This window comes from Watersipora subatra, chromosome 2 (assembly GCF_963576615.1).
Source record: "Watersipora subatra chromosome 2, tzWatSuba1.1, whole genome shotgun sequence".
NCBI classification, from domain to species: domain Eukaryota; kingdom Metazoa; phylum Bryozoa; class Gymnolaemata; order Cheilostomatida; family Watersiporidae; genus Watersipora; species Watersipora subatra.
Window position 1 is genome coordinate 34,159,625 of NC_088709.1, and position 18,952 is coordinate 34,178,576.

The following is an 18,952-nucleotide window of genomic DNA, read 5'->3' on the forward strand; positions in this document are numbered from 1 at the left end:
TTATTAGTATATAGCTGCTCCAATATATTGTTGAGCACTCTAATTTTAGTAATACTAGCTCATAATTCTTAGGATTTTATAGTTTGTATATATACATATATATATATATATATATATATATATATATATATATATATATATATATATATATATACTCGTGCTAGAGACAGTACTGTTTCCGCTATTGAAGCCTTATTCATGCAGCTCAGATCAGGTAAGGGAGACAAGTCCTATTACCAATGAAAATTGACTTTCTGTCATGAAAGAACTAAGTTGCCTCACAGGCTTTAAGAAAGTCAATGTGCTGACACCGGACTGTTCAAATCACAAAAGTGATGATATACATGTATATATATTAAAATTTACCATACCTCGAACTAAAGTCAGAGTGTTCAACATACATGTAGAATAGAGCAGTATAAATTAGTAAAGGATTAGATAGTTTACTTATCTCTTTCCAGCTACTGTCAGTTTCCTGCTTGCGCAATCATCAGGCTGTAGATTTCTTAAGTTTAAACAAACAAAAGTAAGTTTGTTTAAACTTACCTTATTAAACATTATTATACTTTATATATATATAACGAAAGAAAATTGTTTCCTCACCCCGGTTAACCCATATGGGTAGTAATTTCTACTCTAACTCAGGTCTCCGACCAGAGACCTGGAAGTTTGAGCACTCGCTTCAAGATCTTAGCTGTTTCCAATAGCGCACTTTTCTGCAACTCACTTGAGTTGATTGCTGTCTGTATCTGGGCAAGCCACATTTTTTGTGGAGGTGTTATTGCACCCAGTGCCCCAATGACTACTAGAATTACAGTTGTTTTTACATCCCAGCATTTTTCAATTTCTTCTCCAACAGGGAGATATTCTCCACTTTTTCCGTTTCTTTGCTGGCTATATTGTATTAATAGGGTACTGCTATATCTACATATATATATATATATATATATATATATATATATATATATATATATATATATATATATATATATATATATATATATATATATGTCTATGTATATACATATATATATGTAAATATTTGTCTTCTATACCCTCATCCAATTATCAGCTTATTTAACTCTCTATAACAGCATATTTCTGGTGTATGAGATTCATTTTAGACATTTTATCTGAAAAGTGTGATACCTATTGTACCACATAAAACTATTAGTAATAAAATGTTTAACTTATAGAGTGAAGTTCCATTTTTCCATGTTTTATATATATAACTAGCTGCATTACCCGTGTTCAGGAACAGATTTACGTGAAACAATAGTTTTATTGAGAGTTGTCTTTCATACTGTAAAACAACTCCAAATATGCAATCTACTGAAATTTTTGTACTGATCAGACTGCATACACATATGCAGTCACACATGTCAATAATGTTAGACAGAGCAATGGAAATATGCAATATGTTTTACAGCTAGTCTACAATGCATCAGTCTCGAACCACTCAAATCGGAGTTGACCTAATTTTGTACATAGAACTGATAATGAATTTGACATTGCTAGGCAAACTGAAATTCTTCAAACTGACAGTATTGAAAAGTTTTACATATCTTAAGAAATTCTAGAAAATATTTTGCTATTGCACTGCTAAACTATCGCCAGCATTTATTGAATTGAGACTTCTACATGCTTAAAACACTAATCATGACTCACCAGTTCTTTGTCTATGGCCTGTGTTTTGACATGGTATATACAAACTGTGCAGCCGTAATGTGGTTGTGTTGATAAAAATTTATTATCAATAAAGTCTACTATATAAACTACAAATATGGCCTCTCGCCTTTCCAATGTAAGGCATTACATCTAGAGCATTTTTGGACATTCATCCCATAGAAAAATTCGGCCCAATACTGTGTTGCAGGACTGTAGTCAAATGTGAAGTTTCCTGCCCATACACGAGCCTGGTAGCAGCTGTTGTAGCTAGTGCATCATGTTCTTGTCGCCGCTGCATCTGCTCAGAGGTTTCTGCACGTTGAGGCGCCGTAGCGGCTGTTCTGAGCAGTTTTAGTCGCTGCTAGGTCGGCTCAGCAGTCTCTGCACTTCTAGCAGCTGCAGCATCTGTTCTGGCCTGCTCTCAATGTATCTGTGTTTGCTCAGCAGTTTCTGCTCTTCTAGCAGCTGCTATTCTGTTTCGTTATTGGCGTAGCTGTGTTTGCTCTGCAGTTTCTGCACTGCTAGCAGATGCAGTAGCTATTCTGTTTTGTTGTAGGCGTAGCTGTGTTTGCTCTGTAGACTCATTTATGCGTTTTTTATGGTCGACTGCCATAAACACATTTTGCGACTTTTCCAGCAATTGCTAGTAACTGAATTTTATTATTCGTTGATAACATAACCAATGATCTTTAAGACTTTTATAGTAGTGACAGTGTTGTTCTAAAATTTCTCTATAAAATTAGCCTAAAATTTAATTTTAAATCTTTGTTTGAGAATTTCCAACTTGAAAACAAACATTTTTGTGTAAGTTTTAAAAACGCCACTGAGTTAGAAAACAAATATTTACTTATGTTGATGACATTATAGTCGATTCAAATTTAGATTTTTGTGATTACACAAATAATGAAAATAGCAATAGCAGCACTGACTCTTATGGTGGTGAAAGTATTGGTTTTGTAAGAATAAGGAACATTGTAGAGGATCGTTTTAGCTTCGTAGCCTCATATTGCTTTAGTATGTGAGGCTATGCACAAAGTATAAATTTAATGCATTTTTTGTATAGCAGTGTTTGTTAACATGTTGGCAAAATCTACGGTATAACCAAAACAAACATTCTAGATGGAGTTTCAAATTAAAAAAATATCATGAAGCAATATCGGCAAAATGGCTGGCAGTAGGCCGATAGTTAAATTTGTACATGAACGCAAGTGAAAAGGTTATGTAGTGGAGGTGTGGCAATTCATAGACAATACAACATTGAATAAGAAGTACTCACCTTTTAAAGTACTCACCTGATGTATGAATTTAGTAGGTGAGAACAGCGTTTTTCCAGTGGCTCCAAGAGACAAACGTTCACATGACCTTCTCGGTACACGTTGGCAGTAAATATAAATTACATGTAAATTACTACTCATTAATTTAATTTATTTAATGAGGAGTATATTTGTAGAGCTGTATGGGCACTTTTGTATAGGCCGCAGAACTCAGGACGGTGCTTTTTAACACGGCAGTAACTTTGCTGTTTAAAACGGCACAGTGCCGTTGAGCACTGTAAAGAGGCGGGCTAATCGGAGATCAAGTGATTTTTGTGTAAAAACGATGAGTAGGTTATGTATAGAGGCGTACTAACCGGAGATTCCTGTTAATGCGCCCTAGTGGTGAAAGAAAAAATCACAGAATAGCCGCACACTTATATAAGCCGCATGGCTCACAAACCATCAGAAAAAAGTAGCGGCTAATAGTCCGAAAAGTACGGTACTCTATAAGGAGGACACACACATACACAGACAACGATTGCCGTTTATATAGTAGATATATAAATATATATCGGAGCATATTATTATATACTTTATATATATATAAAGTATAATAATGTTTAATAAGGTAAGTTTAAACAAACTTACCTTTGTTTCCAGCTACCGTCAGTTTAATGTATTTGCATTCCTCAGGCTGTACTAGAATAATGACTTCATACAAGATGGTGTCTTCTCCCTCTAAAACTGAGTCATCTATTTGACTGGTTTGGTTTTCTTCTTGTTTTTTTTCTAAAATGAGAGAAAAGATATTCCTTAGAATAAGGACAGGTTGCTGTTAATTCAGAGTTTTGTTGAGAAAAGATAATTCTGGCTTGCTCATTATGAGTAGCTTTTTAATTAGACATAAGCTACATTTTTTGGTCAAATTGCTGTATGATTTGCATTGTTTCAAAGTAGAGTTTGAGCTCTGTATTGAGTTTTGAAATCCGTTTCACATAGATCTTTGTCAGATTCTTCATTGTTGTTGTCACATCTAGATACTTTTGCTTGGTCGATAACACTTTTTTGCAGACAGTTGTTGTTGAGGGGACATTCGGTTTTATTCTTCTGTTGCATTTTGAGTCTAGTTTGGTGTTCTGTGGTCTAAGTATGTGCTTGTTGTGGCGGGCTATTTTGTTTTTGTTGTTTGAAATAATGAAGTGCATTACTAATAAAAATATGTATTTTCTATAAACTTTGTTAACTTAATTTGTTTGAAGATATCTAGTTTTGGGGCTGAGAGATATATACCGTCAAACCTTTATTTGAATGCTACTTTTAATTTAATTTGCCGGTCATATATCAAAAGATCTAAACACACAGTTTCACACCATTTCGTTTATTAAACTGACATTCTCTAGATTGTTTTCTACGCTGCAAATACAGCGCATCCTGCGCTGGTAACAAGGATTTATAAAAAGATGTTATTGTATATATTACAGAGTTTGTATCTTACTCTCTGGAAAGTCGAGTATATTCACAATACTATCATATGCAGATTTATTGTGATTCATTTTATCTTAAACAGAAAGAGCGACCTCATATTGGCTCATATTTTTCACCGTCTTTCTCTACAGCTCTAAAAGGCTCCGATGTGTCAGCTCTCTCAGCAATAGACAGGTGTTTTCCGTGCATTTTAGAGACAGTCAGACCTCTCTCCTAATCAAACTAAAACAGTGGCTCATGTGATGCTGCCGTCATGTAGCTTGACATCGCTGACTCATGCTGGAAGGAGGCTACGACACATGTAATGGAGATCTTTAGAGAAATGGCTGAGACTAACACTTTTAAAGAAAACTTTCATTAATAGCTTCTTGATAATATAGAATTTCTCTGCTATTAAGTAGGTGTTTAGGTGATATTCTCAGACCAGCTGCCAGTTAGGCTTCTTCGTGCACACACGGGACAGTAACAATTTTAATATCTGGATTGTGTGATAGAGTAATGAAAGTCTGTGTCATCAGAGCTAGTCCTAGGTTAATCATAACAACTTATATATATCACTGAGTAAAAGACAATAACATATTTTTATAAACTTGGCTGCTGGCCTCCGTATGGTTGCCCTAGTTTTAGCTGCAGCACTGTTTTGTAAAATGGGGAACTAAATTAGGAGTTGTCTCTTCTGCAAACACGTGGCTACTAAACGGCACTTGAGTAATTATAATATATTAAATTGTTGCCATATTATGTGAGTTAAGCTTGAGCTCGTGTCATTGTATTTAGAGGAAATTTTGTATCGTTATGCTGCTTGCGTATCCTATTTTGTTTACTTCAATAGTTTTGTTTGTATGAAAGTGCATGGTAGGTACTTCTTTACGCTGCTGTTTGCAATGCAGAAGAACTTATATTTCTATTCATGGGACATTTATGTATAAGGTGAAATTGTTTGCAATATATTCAGCCTTTCGCTTGTTTTCTAGTCTCTCGCTGTCTTGTAAGATATTATTCAATTCTTTAATATATAACTCTTGCAATAAAAAACTTGTCATTCTGCTGGAAAAAAGTAAATTTAATTCGTTGCTTTACTTTTAAGAAGCAAGTTGAGCTTAAGAAAGGTGAGCTTAGACTGCAATCCATATGACGAGGGTTTGAGACTAACAACAGATCATTGGAAGCACGAAGAAGGGCATCAGATTTTAAATATTTCTGGGCTATATTAGCAAGATGTCAGGATGTGTACTATTGGCAAAGAACATAAGGAAACATTGACTAAAATATAAAATATAAAAGATACTCTATATATACTACATACTATACATTCTACATACTACATATGTTCTCCAGTAGCAAGTGCACATGATTAGCAGAGTTTATAAAATAAGAAAGTGAAATGTCATGAATTAATAAGTTACTAATGGCAAAGCTTATTAAAGGCAAAGGTTACTAAGGGCAAAGGTTACTAAGGACAAAAGTTACTAAGGGCAAAGGTTACTAAGGGTAAAGATTACTTAGGGCAAACTAAGAGACATGACTGGTAAAAAAGCTAGTCCCAATATCAACCCACAGGTAACACCTGTAAAGCTATTGGTTTAGAGTCTTTGTTGAGTGCGTAGCAGAAGTTGAGATATTGAGTGAACTCTGAATTTTCTCTGACTATACCAGATAAATCTATGAAAAGAGAAGTTAACTCCACTGTAGCTATCGGGTGAGCAGAGGCAGCTGAACTTTGTCTAGAGGAAGAGACATGAGTCTGTGAAGTTCCACTACTTTTCTTAATCTCTGTGTCCAACATAGAATCAGGAGTCGTCTTGTCGACACCGCTTCTGCTAATTTCTCTTTTGCAGAGGTTTGATAAATGTTCAGAAAGACACTCCCACATCTTGTTGGAAACACCAGTTCGTCGGTTGTAGCGAAAAGACCTAAATTATAAAGACTCTATCAATATAACACTGTCATAGTCAGTTTACAGCTTGTTTATCCTAGCTCAATCGTAGTAATTAATTTGTGCTAATCTGTACTCTGCCTGGCAAGGGTTTAAAAACATTCGAAAATTAGACCAGCATTTCTGCATTCGAAAACTTACGAAAACTGCCTTCGAAAACAAATTAGACTACCATTCATTGCTGCAGAAACTTACCAGCTGTCAGGCAGTGTAGAGTAACAAAGATAGCAGTTGACTGGTACATCTACTGAAGGAAAAGGGTGTTCAGCTCGCACTTTATTTAGGTCATCTTCAAACACACCTCTTCTAATAGGATTGAATTCAGGCAGGCTAGCAAGATCTTTAAGAGTTGTCGTCTCATAGCCTTTATTAGTCCTGTTACATTTGGTTCCTCTGCTACCAATGAATCCTCGACAGAATGTCAGAAAGACCAACTGAAATATATAACTGTTATGAGGAGTACACTTAACACTTGTTATTGGTAGTGAGATGAATTAAGTTTGTAGTTGATGAACCCTGGTATCCAGCAATGCTTACTACTGAAAGTTGATAAGACAAGTTATGTTTATTCATATGTAGAACACTAATATCGCCTTTATTATCAATGTGTTTAGTCAGCTAAACGATTAAACAGCCAAAGTGTACAAAAAACAAGTGAATCGTTATCATCTATCAAAATACCTTAGAAACATGCTCCAATTCTGCTTGACACAACGCATTGATCACTTCCTGTACTGAACAGTGTGTTCCGTCAGCATTTCCACTAATGTTACCTTTTAAATCCCCATGAGATAAAATGACAAGAGCTGTGAGAGAACCATGGCCAAGTGATGTGGAGAACTGAATAATTTCGTCAAGCATTTCGCCTGCTGACTTGTCAAACAGAGACTCAACCTAAAGATAATAATTCTCAGAGTTGTCTCACCAGGCAGCTATTGGCTATTATAAATAGCTCCCAGTAAATTCTTCATAAAGCACTGCATCCAATAACTTCGAGGGTAGCTGTGATATACCTATTAGCCTTAACAATGAAACTGGGTACAGTGACGCATTGCATGTACAACCAAATGTAGTTAGTGACTATAGATTTAACAAATATTCCATAGTTCTACCAGCTACTTGGCAATATCTCCAACACGTCATAGCTCTGCTAGTCAATGTATAGGTATACTAGTTACCCACATTCATTCCATAGATCTACTAGTCACCCCATAAGTGTAGCCATCACCATGTAGGTCTACTAGTTTCTCCATAGGTTTACCAATCATTCCATAGATCTACTAGTCACCCCATAAGTGTAGCCATCACCATGTAGGTCTACTAGTTTCTCCATAAGTTCACCAATCATTGCATAGATCTACTAGTCACCCCATAAGTGCAGCCATCACCATGTAGGACTACTAGTTTCTCCATAAGTTCACCAATCATTGCATAGATCTACTAGTCACCCCATAAGTGTAGCCATCACTATGTAGGTTTATTAGTTTCTCCATAGGTTCACCAATCATTCTATAGATCTACTAGTCACCCCATAAGGGTAGCCATCACCATGTAGGTTTACTAGTTTCTCCATAAGTTCACCAATCATTCCATAGATCTACTAGTCACCCCATAAGTGTAGCCATCACCATGTACGTTTACTAGTTTCTCCATAAGTTCACCAATCATTGCATAGATCTACTAGTCACCCCATAAGTGTAGCCATCACTATGTAGGTTTATTAGTTTTTTCACAGGTTCACCAATCATTGCATAGATCTACTAGTCACCCCATATGGGTAGCCACCACCATGTAGATCTACTACTAGTTTCTCCACAGGTTCACTAATCAATAATGATAACAAAAGAGATGGAGCCATTCATTGGACTCTTTACCTCGCTGATCTTTATAAAACTTCTTTGGAGCTTAAAATCAAAAGGTTTGTGTGCAAAATGAAATAGCACTGAAATTTCGATAACCAAGAGTTTGCTGTGTGCTGCAATTAATCTTTACACTTTCTTTTTAGAAATATTGTAATTATAACACAAGCGTTGTCTGTTCAAGATAAATCCATAAATACATCTACTATTAGTTACTTTAGGTTACCACATCCATGTCAGGTGCTATAAGGAAACCCTTAAAAAGACTCACTTGCAGTCCAAGGTGGTGTTGTAACACTTGACAAGCATGCTTATGTTCCATCTCCCAGAATTCCCTCCCTCTGGTATTGCAGATAATCAGAGCCTTCCCTCCAGGTGGCAAAACCTCAGCACCAGCCAGGCTGGCCATAGATGTCCCAAAATGCTTCCCCAGAGTAGAGTTGAGATTGACATACTTAACTAGCTTGTGGTTCTTCAAGTAACTCAATAAAAGCTCAATATCAGGAAAGGTCTCTGTCAACAGGTCTGAGTATCTACAAGATAGGCTTTACCGTCTACAACACTGCAAGTCAAGGTCGTTGCCAAACAATAATAACACGAAGTTATAATGATAATCATATAGTAATCTATTGTATACAGGTACTGAACAACTTACATATCAGAGCCTGAGTGTAGAGGAACTACAGATATGATGATAAAATCTGGTCCTGGAGGAGATGCATACTGAACCTGGTCCGCTGATGCACATGTAACTACTATCATCTGAGTAAAAGACAAGAAGAATATTTCTTTTTATAATATTAACAGCGAGGAAGAAACTCATTACTAGGAAACTAAAGTATAAATATACAAACCTTTAGTTTGCCATGGTTGGTTAAAGTATAGATACACAAACCTTTAGCTTGCCATGATTGGTTAAAGTATATATATACAAACCTTTAGTTTGCCATGATTAGTTAATGTATAGATATACAAACCTTTAGCTTGCCATGATTAGTTAATGTATAGATATACAAACCTTTAGCTTGCCATGATTAGTTAAAGTATATATATAAAAAACCTTTAGTTTGCAATGATTGGTTAAAGTATATATATACAAACCTTTAGTTTGCCATGATTGGTAGACGTATCCAGGTTGTAAAGGCGATTTTGAATCTCTGTTAACATAACTTTGTTACCATCGATGTAGAGTAAAGGAAGGGCAGACGCTGTTGATGAAATTTGTAGATCTCTCATCGAGTACTCATAAAGTGAATATTTTACGACTTTGAAAATATTTTCATCATACTTAATCTTTTTTTCCGGATGCAAGAACCTTTCTCGATCAGAAAATGGCTGGTAGTCATCAGAGGTACGAAATTTACAAAAGTATGGAATGTCAGCGCTGCATAAAACTTGCACCATGTACGCTTCAGCATCAAAATGCTGCTGCAGGGCTAGAGATCGACAGTTCCTACTTTGTATATTATTTTTGTTCAGAAGATCTCTTCTCTCGTGTACTGGATACTTAAGAATGAGTTCAGCGAATACACGAGCAGAGAATCTCGCCGCCAAATAAGTAAAAGGGGTGTTGTTGAATATATCCGTTGTAATTATATCTTTCAGCTCCATGTCTTCTAGATGGTCTCTAAGCACTTCGTACAGCTGCTCGGCATTTGGTGAAATGCAAGCCAGATGAAATATATTTTGCTGGTTGTTATTTTTGATAAGCAGGGCAGTTTTCATATCAGAAACACTGAGTGTATCATCCATCTTCTGTAAAGTATGATCGAGTGCATCGGCAACACTTACTTGTTCGCGAAAGTTAAGTTTCAGAGTATCGAGGCTACTATTGTCGACCAAAGACATGACTGCCGTGTTACCATCATTATCAGTCATGCTCAGGTAATCTAACTCATCCTCTGCTGTATCTATAAGCATGTCAGCAATATCCATTGTTTTAGCACAATGCAGCGCTGTCCGCCCATCATTGTCAATGAGACTTATGTACCCTGATTTATCTTCTACAGTATCAATAAGCAAGCAAGCCATTTCTAGCGATTCAGCGCAGTGTAGTGCTGTTTTACCATCGCCGTCAGTAAGTTCGAGGTATGCAGATTTATCTTCCGCCGTATTAATCAGCAATTGAGTGATTTCTATAGTTTTAGCGCAGTATAGTGCTGTTTTGCCAGAATGGTCAGTGTGCTCAATATATGCCTGTTTATCCTCTGCTGTATTTATAAGCAAGCGAGCCATCTCTACTGTTTCAGCACAGTGTAGCGCTGTTCGTCCATCGATGTCAGTGAGGTTAACATATGCAGATTTATCTTCTGATGCTTCAATAAGCGAGCGAGCAATTTGTAATTTTCTATTACAATGCAGTGCATATTCAGGAAAACTGTCTGTCTGAACGGGTTTTTTTTCAACGTATTGCAGTGCTTTTCCACTGATTATGTCATCAAAAGTAACATATTCGGATTCATCTGGTGTTTCTGGGTAGGGATCTAACTCTATAGTTTGAATACAGTGCAGCGGTGTTCTGTCATAATTGTCAGTGAGGCTTACATATATTGATTTATCCTCTGCTGTGTCAATAAGCAAGCGAGCCATCTCTACTGTTTCAACACAGTGTAAGGCTGTGCTCCCCTCACAGTCAGCGAGTTTGACATATGCAGATTTATCCTCTGCTGTGTCGATAAGAAACTGAGCCATCTCTACTGTTTCAGCACAATGCAGTGCTGTTTTACCATTACTGTCAGTAAGTTTGAGGTATGCAGATTTATCTTCTGCCGTATTAATCAGCAATTGAGCTATCTCTACTGTTTGAGTACAGTGCAGAGCAGTTTTACCCGTAAAGTCAGCAAGGGTGATGTAGGCAGCTTTATTGTCTGACATTTCTATAAGCAAGCGAGCCATTTGCACAGTGTCAGCAGTATGCAGAGCTGTTCTACCAACTGTGTCGGTGAGGGCAGCGTATGCTGACTTATCCTCTGCCGTATTAATAAGCAGACGTGCTATCTCTTCAGTTTGAGCGTAGTGCAGAGCCGTGCTACCATTGCTGTCAGCTATGGTAAGATACGACGATTTGTTTTCTGACGCATTTATGAGCAAGCGAGCAATCTCCTCTGTTCGAGCGCAATGTAGCGCTGTACAGCCAAAACTGTCGAGAAAGCCAACATATGCTGGTACATTGTCAACTGTGTCAGTAAGCAATTGAGCTATCTGTACTGTTTGAGCACAGTGTAATGCTGTTCCCTGATAATTGTCAGTGAGTTTAACATATGCAGATTTATCGTCTGCTGCCTCAATAAGCAAACGAGCCATCTCAACTGATTTAGCGCAGTGTAATGCTGTTCTACCTTCGCTGTCAGTAAGTTTAACATATGCTGATTTATCTTCTGCTCCCTCAATAAGCGAACGAGCCATTTCGACTGTTTCAGCAGTGTGAAGTTCTGTTCCTTGAACATCATTGCTTACGGCAAGAGATGCTAATACAGACTCTGTATTAAGTGATGAGCCAGCCATCTGTGTTGTGGTGCACTCATAGAGTGTAAGCGGACAAGTATAGCAATGGTGAACTGGAGGTTACTAATGAGATGCTCTTATAAATTCTATAAAAAAGGGAATTTGGTAAAGAAACTGCATAAGTGAGCTATCGATGCGATGATTGGTGGTGTGTACATATATGAGTTGGTAGTCAGGGAGAGTGTAAGTAGTGTGTACATATATGAGTTGGTAGTCAGGGAGAGTGTAAGTGGTGTGTACATGTATGAGTTGGTAGTCAGGGAGAGTGTAAGTGGTATGTACATGTAAGAGTTGGTAGTCAGGGAGAGTGTAAGTGGTGTGTACATGTATGAGTTGGTAGTCAGGGAGAGTGTAAGTGGTGTGTACATGTATGAATTGGTAGTCAAAGAGAGAGAGTAGGTGATGTGTACATGCATGAGTTGGTAGTCAAAGAGAGAGTAGCTGGTGTGTGCATGTATGAGTTGGTAGTCAAGGAGAGTGTAAGTGGTGTGTACATGTATGAGTTGGTAGTCAAAGAGAGAGTAGGTGGTGTGTACATGTATGAGTTGGTAGTCAACAAGAAGTTTTTGTTTATATATACATGTGCAAATGCATATTTTGTATAATGCATTGCATTCAACTTATTAGATTTGAAATGTGATGTACTATAGTTAGCCTTCACAGTATACTGATGAGGGTATGCTTACTGTCAACTTAACCTTCAGTTCTACCTGTAGTTGTATTTAACAGCAAGATATCTACAGTTGTCAAACAGTTAGTTATGTACCTTATCTTCTCCTCTCAAGATCTTTTTCTACTTTATAGTAGAATATACTTATATTCCTATAACATTGTTAACACAGATGGTGCATAGTAGAAGCATAATGACACCCACTAGATCTTTCTATTCCATAATAATTTACTCCCCAGGACACCATACTTACAGATGAACTGTAGATGGAGAGCTAGTAGCAATGAGTGTAGGTCCTACTACCTTTGTATGGCAACTGACGCAAATCAAACACTCAATCTAAACAAAAGATCGGAGTTATGCCTTTATAGCTGATGAGGTCATATTACTTGTTCTCTTGCACATTAGTAAAAAGTCTTCACGCTTGTTCACTTGCTAAGAATGCTTATTTATAACAGCTGCTGTTCACACAGAGTCTTTCAAATGAAATGCCCTGAGGCATGAGTAGTCGAAGAGAATATTTTAAAAGAACTACTACCTTGCGGTTTAGCTCCAAATACATTCCTAATGTTTTTATAACGTGCAAACAACTTCCTCAAAAGATCACCAAAGCTGAAGTATTAAATTGAATGGGCTTTGTATCGCTAAAATCTAATTGAGTCTATCTTTGTTGGCTCAATGATATTAATTCCAGTGTCATGGAGCAGCATGCTAAGCTGATTACATGACTTTAGTTTAAAAGAAAAATTATGACATTACAGTAGATGCTCCTATAGATGCTCCTATGCCTCTCATAACGAATGCCTCCTATAACGGATGCCTCCTATAACATATGCCTCCTATAACGTATGCCTCTTATAACATATGCCTCCTATAACGGATGCCTCTCATAACGAATGCCTCCTATAACGGATGCCTCCTATAACGGATGCCTCCTATAACGTATGCCTCTTATAACGTATGCCTCCTATAACGGATGCCTCCTATAACGTATGCCTCCTATAACGTATGCCTCCTATAACGTATGCCTCTTATAACATATGCCTCCTATAACGTATGCCTCCTATAACGTATGCCTCCTATAACGTATACCTCCTATAACATATGCCTCCTATAACGTACGCCCCCTATAATGAATGCCTCCTATAACGTATGCCTCCTATAACGTATGCCTCCTATAACGTATGCCTCCTATAACGTACACCCCCTATAATGAATGCCTCCTATAACATATGCCTCCTATAACGTATGCCTCCTATAACGTATGCCTCCTATAAGATATAGGTCTGCCTCCTATAACGTGTAATAAATTCTGTATAACCTAAAAAGGGAAGTCGGCTCAAGGCCTCAACTGTGACTTAAATAACGCGTATCTCGTGATTAGCCTTAAAAATATCGCTTTTTCTCTTGCCGCACTTGAGAGTGAAAATGGCGTATATGGGTATCTTTATTATATATTCTAGTTTCCTGGCAGTCTATTTCGTCATGACAAATTGCCAAATATGTTGATAAAGCACAGATAATAAGTAAAGTCATAACCTCTACACAATTAAAGTACAAGTTGTTATTAGATGACTTGAAATGGCTAGTGAATGCAGCTCTCAGAAGATGGTACGAGCAGAAGGACAAACCCCTTCATAGAGCTGATAGCAATGCCTCTCCATCCACGGGGACCGATAACCAAACCGCATCTTTTAGCCATGTCTAACACCATATGAGCTCATCTATCTGCAAGAGAATATGCCATGCAGGTTGTTTCATATTAGATCTATACCTGCCTTAAATGATTACACACCTAGTGAATATTATTTTAACATTTTGCATCACAATTTTCAGTCTCCTAAAATTGATAATTATTTCAAGCTAAAATTGATAAATATTTAACCTTGCCTATTTTAAACTTATATAACGTTATCACTATCAGTGAAACCTGGTTCAAACTGTATTTGCTAAGTACAATTATCGACATCCGAAGATTTTCAGTTTAGAAAGCTGGTAGGAAGTCACTAAGTAATGAGGGTGGTGCAGCTATCTTATGTATGTACGATCTAGTCTTAAGGTTGAACTACTAAATTACTAAAAAGTTTGTTATGCCGTGAGTCAGTGTGGATGAAGATAAACTATATAATAATATCCTAATTGTAGGAACTATTTATGTTGCCCCTGATGCTAGTAAAATACTATTTCTTTCTGAAATTGCTGAGGTTTAGAAACAATTATCTCTGAACCATGCAAAATCGTCTTTGCAAGAGATTTTAATATAAATTGCGGATTGCAAATTGCAGATTGCAAATTGCAGCAGCAAGCATAGTATTTCTGACTTAGCAGTTTTGTCAAACCTTACTCAGGCTATCATTGGCTGCACATCATTATTTCAAACCTCTGGTAAAGAATCTCTCCTAAATCTTTGTTTTATTTCTAACCCTTTGATATTCCACAGCACTCACAACTAATATTCCACAGCACTCACAACTGATAATCCACAGCACTCACAACTGATATTCCGCAGCACTCACAACTGATATTCCGCAGCACTCACAACTGATATTCCGCAGCACTCACAACTGATGTTCCGCAGCACTCACAACTGATATTCTACAGCACTCACAACTGATATTCCACAGCACTCACAACTGATATTCCACAGCACTCACAACTGATATTCCACAGCACTCACAACTGATATTCCACAGCACTCACAACTGATATTCCACAGCACTCACAACTGATATTCCACAGCACTCACAACTGATATTCCACAGCACTCACAACTGATATTCCAGAATACTATGTTGTAACTGGATGGAAAATCCTTCTCTATCACAACTATAAACAAATCACAAGTCGCCTATCTAACTTGATAGATAATGACCTTATGACTTTATGACCTTATGCATTTAATTTGGCATCAGCTAAAGATGTTAAGGAACAGGCTCATCACATTGAGCGCTCGGTTGAAAATTTAGTACTAGAACATGCCCCACTCAACTGGTTGATGGTGAGAGCTGGCTCATCGGCTGGATAACACCAGAGCTTAAGCGACTAATAGCATTGGAAAATCATTTCTATAGGAGAGTTTGGTTTTTTGACAACAGACTAAATTATAAATTACACTGGGCCCAATATAAAATATTTGCAAACCATGTGCAGCAAAAAGTAGAGATAGTAGCTAAATGAGATTATTATGAGGAACAGCTTGGTAAAAATTATAAGTTATTCTACAAAGAAATAAATCCCTTGTTAGGAACTAAAAATACAGAGGATGAGATTATAGAAGATCCCTTGAAAGTTGCTAATTTGCTTAATAGTTTCTTCACTAATCTTAATAACCCTGTGACAAAAAAAGAGATTTATAATTCCAGTATTACCTGCTGGTAAGGATGATCTCTTTCAATTTTTCCCAGGAAAAAAAGAAACAGTCCTTTTACTCACTCAAACCAGGCTAGCGAGGGGAACATCTGATTATACCTACTGGTCTATAAGGGCTGAAGCATATTCTCATACCAGCTCTGATCACTCTTATAAATAATTGCTTCTCAATTACTGTTTTTCCTGATATTTATAAAGCTGCCATCCTAACTCCAATATTCAAAAGGGGTGCCGCTATGCATTGTAACAACTATAATAGTCATATTTCATCATTACCTATCATGCCTAAGGTCATTGAAAACATGTCTCTTCAGATTGAAAATTTTTTGAGAATTATCATACCTATTAGCCAATTTTGATTTAAGAAACACACTTCAGCTGCTCACCTGCTCCATTATATTCTTGATTTGTGAGCCACTGCCTTAGGCAATGAAACCGTAGATATACCATGCTACTGTCTATTATAGATATACAGTAAGAGATTGGTACAGTTATCCACTCCTTACTTGTAAAGAAATTACAAAATTTCTGTGAATTTAAAAAATATGCTGCTGCTCTAGTTTAGTCCTTCCTGCCAAATTGAGTGCAAATGATGAAAATCGGTCAAAGCCTGTCAACGTCTCTAGCTGTTTTAAAAAGAGTTCCTCGATGGTTCTATATGAGGCCCCTTACTTTTAGATGCTTGAGAACCATGTTTTCACATATTCATTCGTGGATGATCCTGTTATTCTCAGTATTGGTTACAATCAGCATAATGTACAAACACTTACAACTGAATAGTTTTGGAAATTAAAAGCTTGGTACAAGTCAAATGGTTCGGCTCTCTGCATAAAAAAGGTCCGTTGATCCCACCTGTACACTGTAACTTGATAACACTTGTATACTGTAACTTGATAACACCTGTACACTGTAACATAACAACACCTGTACACTGTAGTTTGATAACACCTTTACATTGTAACATGATAACACCTGTACACTGCAACTTGATAGCACCTGCACCCTGCAACTTGATAACACCTGCACACTGTAACTTGATAACACTTGCACACAATAACTTGATAACACCTGCACACTGTAACTTGATAATATTTGCACTCCTATTCATTTGAGTGTGAAGTTACTCACTGTCACTAATGATTCAAGCTTTACTTTCAAGTTCCAAATATAATGCTACGGTCTGTAAAAAAAAGGTACTCATCTTTGCTCTCAGAAAAATTAGGCATCTTATTACAACAGAGAATACCATGTATATATCTATTGTGAACAGTAAACTAGAATACTGAAACACTTTACTTATATTGTCCAATCGGATAGAGTCTTACCAAAACAAGGTAATAAGAGTTATTGGTAAAGTTCCTAGGGCCTTTTCAGTGACAAATGGTCGAATGTTATTGACCCTGCATACTTTGGCCAGTCGTGGCTCTTTCTTTTACAGAGAGTTGGTAGGAAAGATATCAGCAGGACTCAGTGCCACCATTTTATACGGCTATATCATAAGGCAGACTGAACAACAAAGCTCTCGCAGAAGTCTGAAGTCTAACTGTATATATATTACACCCTCTATTAATAAAGAATATGATAAGAAATCTTTGGAATTTCTTGATGAATATTATGAAGGGTGAGATCTTCTCTCCAGCTAGTTTACCAGTCTTTAAAACAGACTGGCATTAGTTTTTTTTAATTCCTGTGTAGCATTTACTGTGTATTAATCATATTGTATACTTGGTAAAACCTCTTAAAACCTGGTAAAACCTCGTAAAACCTCTAATTGAACTCCATGTCACTCTATTCTTTAACCCTTCCTCTTAAGTGGCAGTCAAATAAAGGCTGGCCTTGTATTTTTCGAATAACTCATCAGAATATTGAGAAGATAAATTTAACTCTTATGGGTAAATCAAATGTCGCCTATATTTTGTACCCTCCTTCTGATGGAGCGATATTAACCCATTTGGATGCAAAAAATTTGCTAACCTACCTCCAACTTGTTGTAGATCTTTAAATAAATATGCGCAGGAAAACTGATACATGTCTCTACCAGTTGATATATATTGCTTGCAATTAACCTGCAATGATCTTACAGCCTGCATTGCTATTTGTTGAAGCTTCCAACACTTTTATTTTATTCTAAATTAGAAGGCATATTTTCATTTTATAGCATATTTAACAAAGCTTCATAAAAGCTCTTTGTACTCATTGATATGTTTGCTACAGTTTGCAGCCAAAACTAGCTTTTTGTATGCAATAGAAAAGGAGTTATAAGCATTGTCGATTCATCATAAGCTTCATATAACTCCAATGAGGCTATCAAATAATACGCTATAAATCTGAAAATTTATAAGTTATATACTAATAATCTATCAAATGCTACGATTATATATATTTAAGAACATATGATATAGGCAAACCATACTTATAATATATCTTGAAACAAAATGTAATATTTTTGAAACAAAACATATGCATTGTTTACTCAGACATCTGCGTTTTGATTGTTGCTTTTGTTTGGAACGATTTTATTTTCTTTTGACTTTCCGTAATCTCTTCTGACCTCAACACTTTTTTTGCGCTACTAAACTAGTTGATATTAGCATTCAAACAAATTCTTTGCAGAGCGAAACTATTATTCGTTGCGGATTGCCCAAATAATGATAAACTTTTAGCACCATGCACTCTAACACAAAATTTATCCTAAAACTAATCATTCATATACCATCTTAAACGTAAACCCTTTCTGACATACGTCGAAGTATCAAGACCATGTTAAATGAGAAACTTCTATTAGCCTGATACAGTTATTAATTATTTCTATGGTGTTGCTTTCAAAGACGAAAAAGCTTCGGAGTTGGAAAATGAACTTCGATATGAAAAACAACAACAAAAGAATTAACTGTTATTGATGTAACCGAGTCATTTTTAGTACGATTTTGTGGACACTTTTCTACTGATCACTCAAATCGATCAAATGGAGGTGACGTTTAAATAAAGGTGACAGTCAAATAGAGGTTTAACAGTATATGTTTGTCTATGAGTGTATGTATATGTGTGAATGTATATATATACATGTAGATATGAGTGCGTCTGTGTTTGTACAGAGCCTTTCTTTTTTTTCTTTTGTATTAAAAATGAGACATCTACATTTATAGACAATAGCTGGTTCTCAAATAGCAGAGTAGGAAACCTCCCGCAATGAATAAATTTAGTT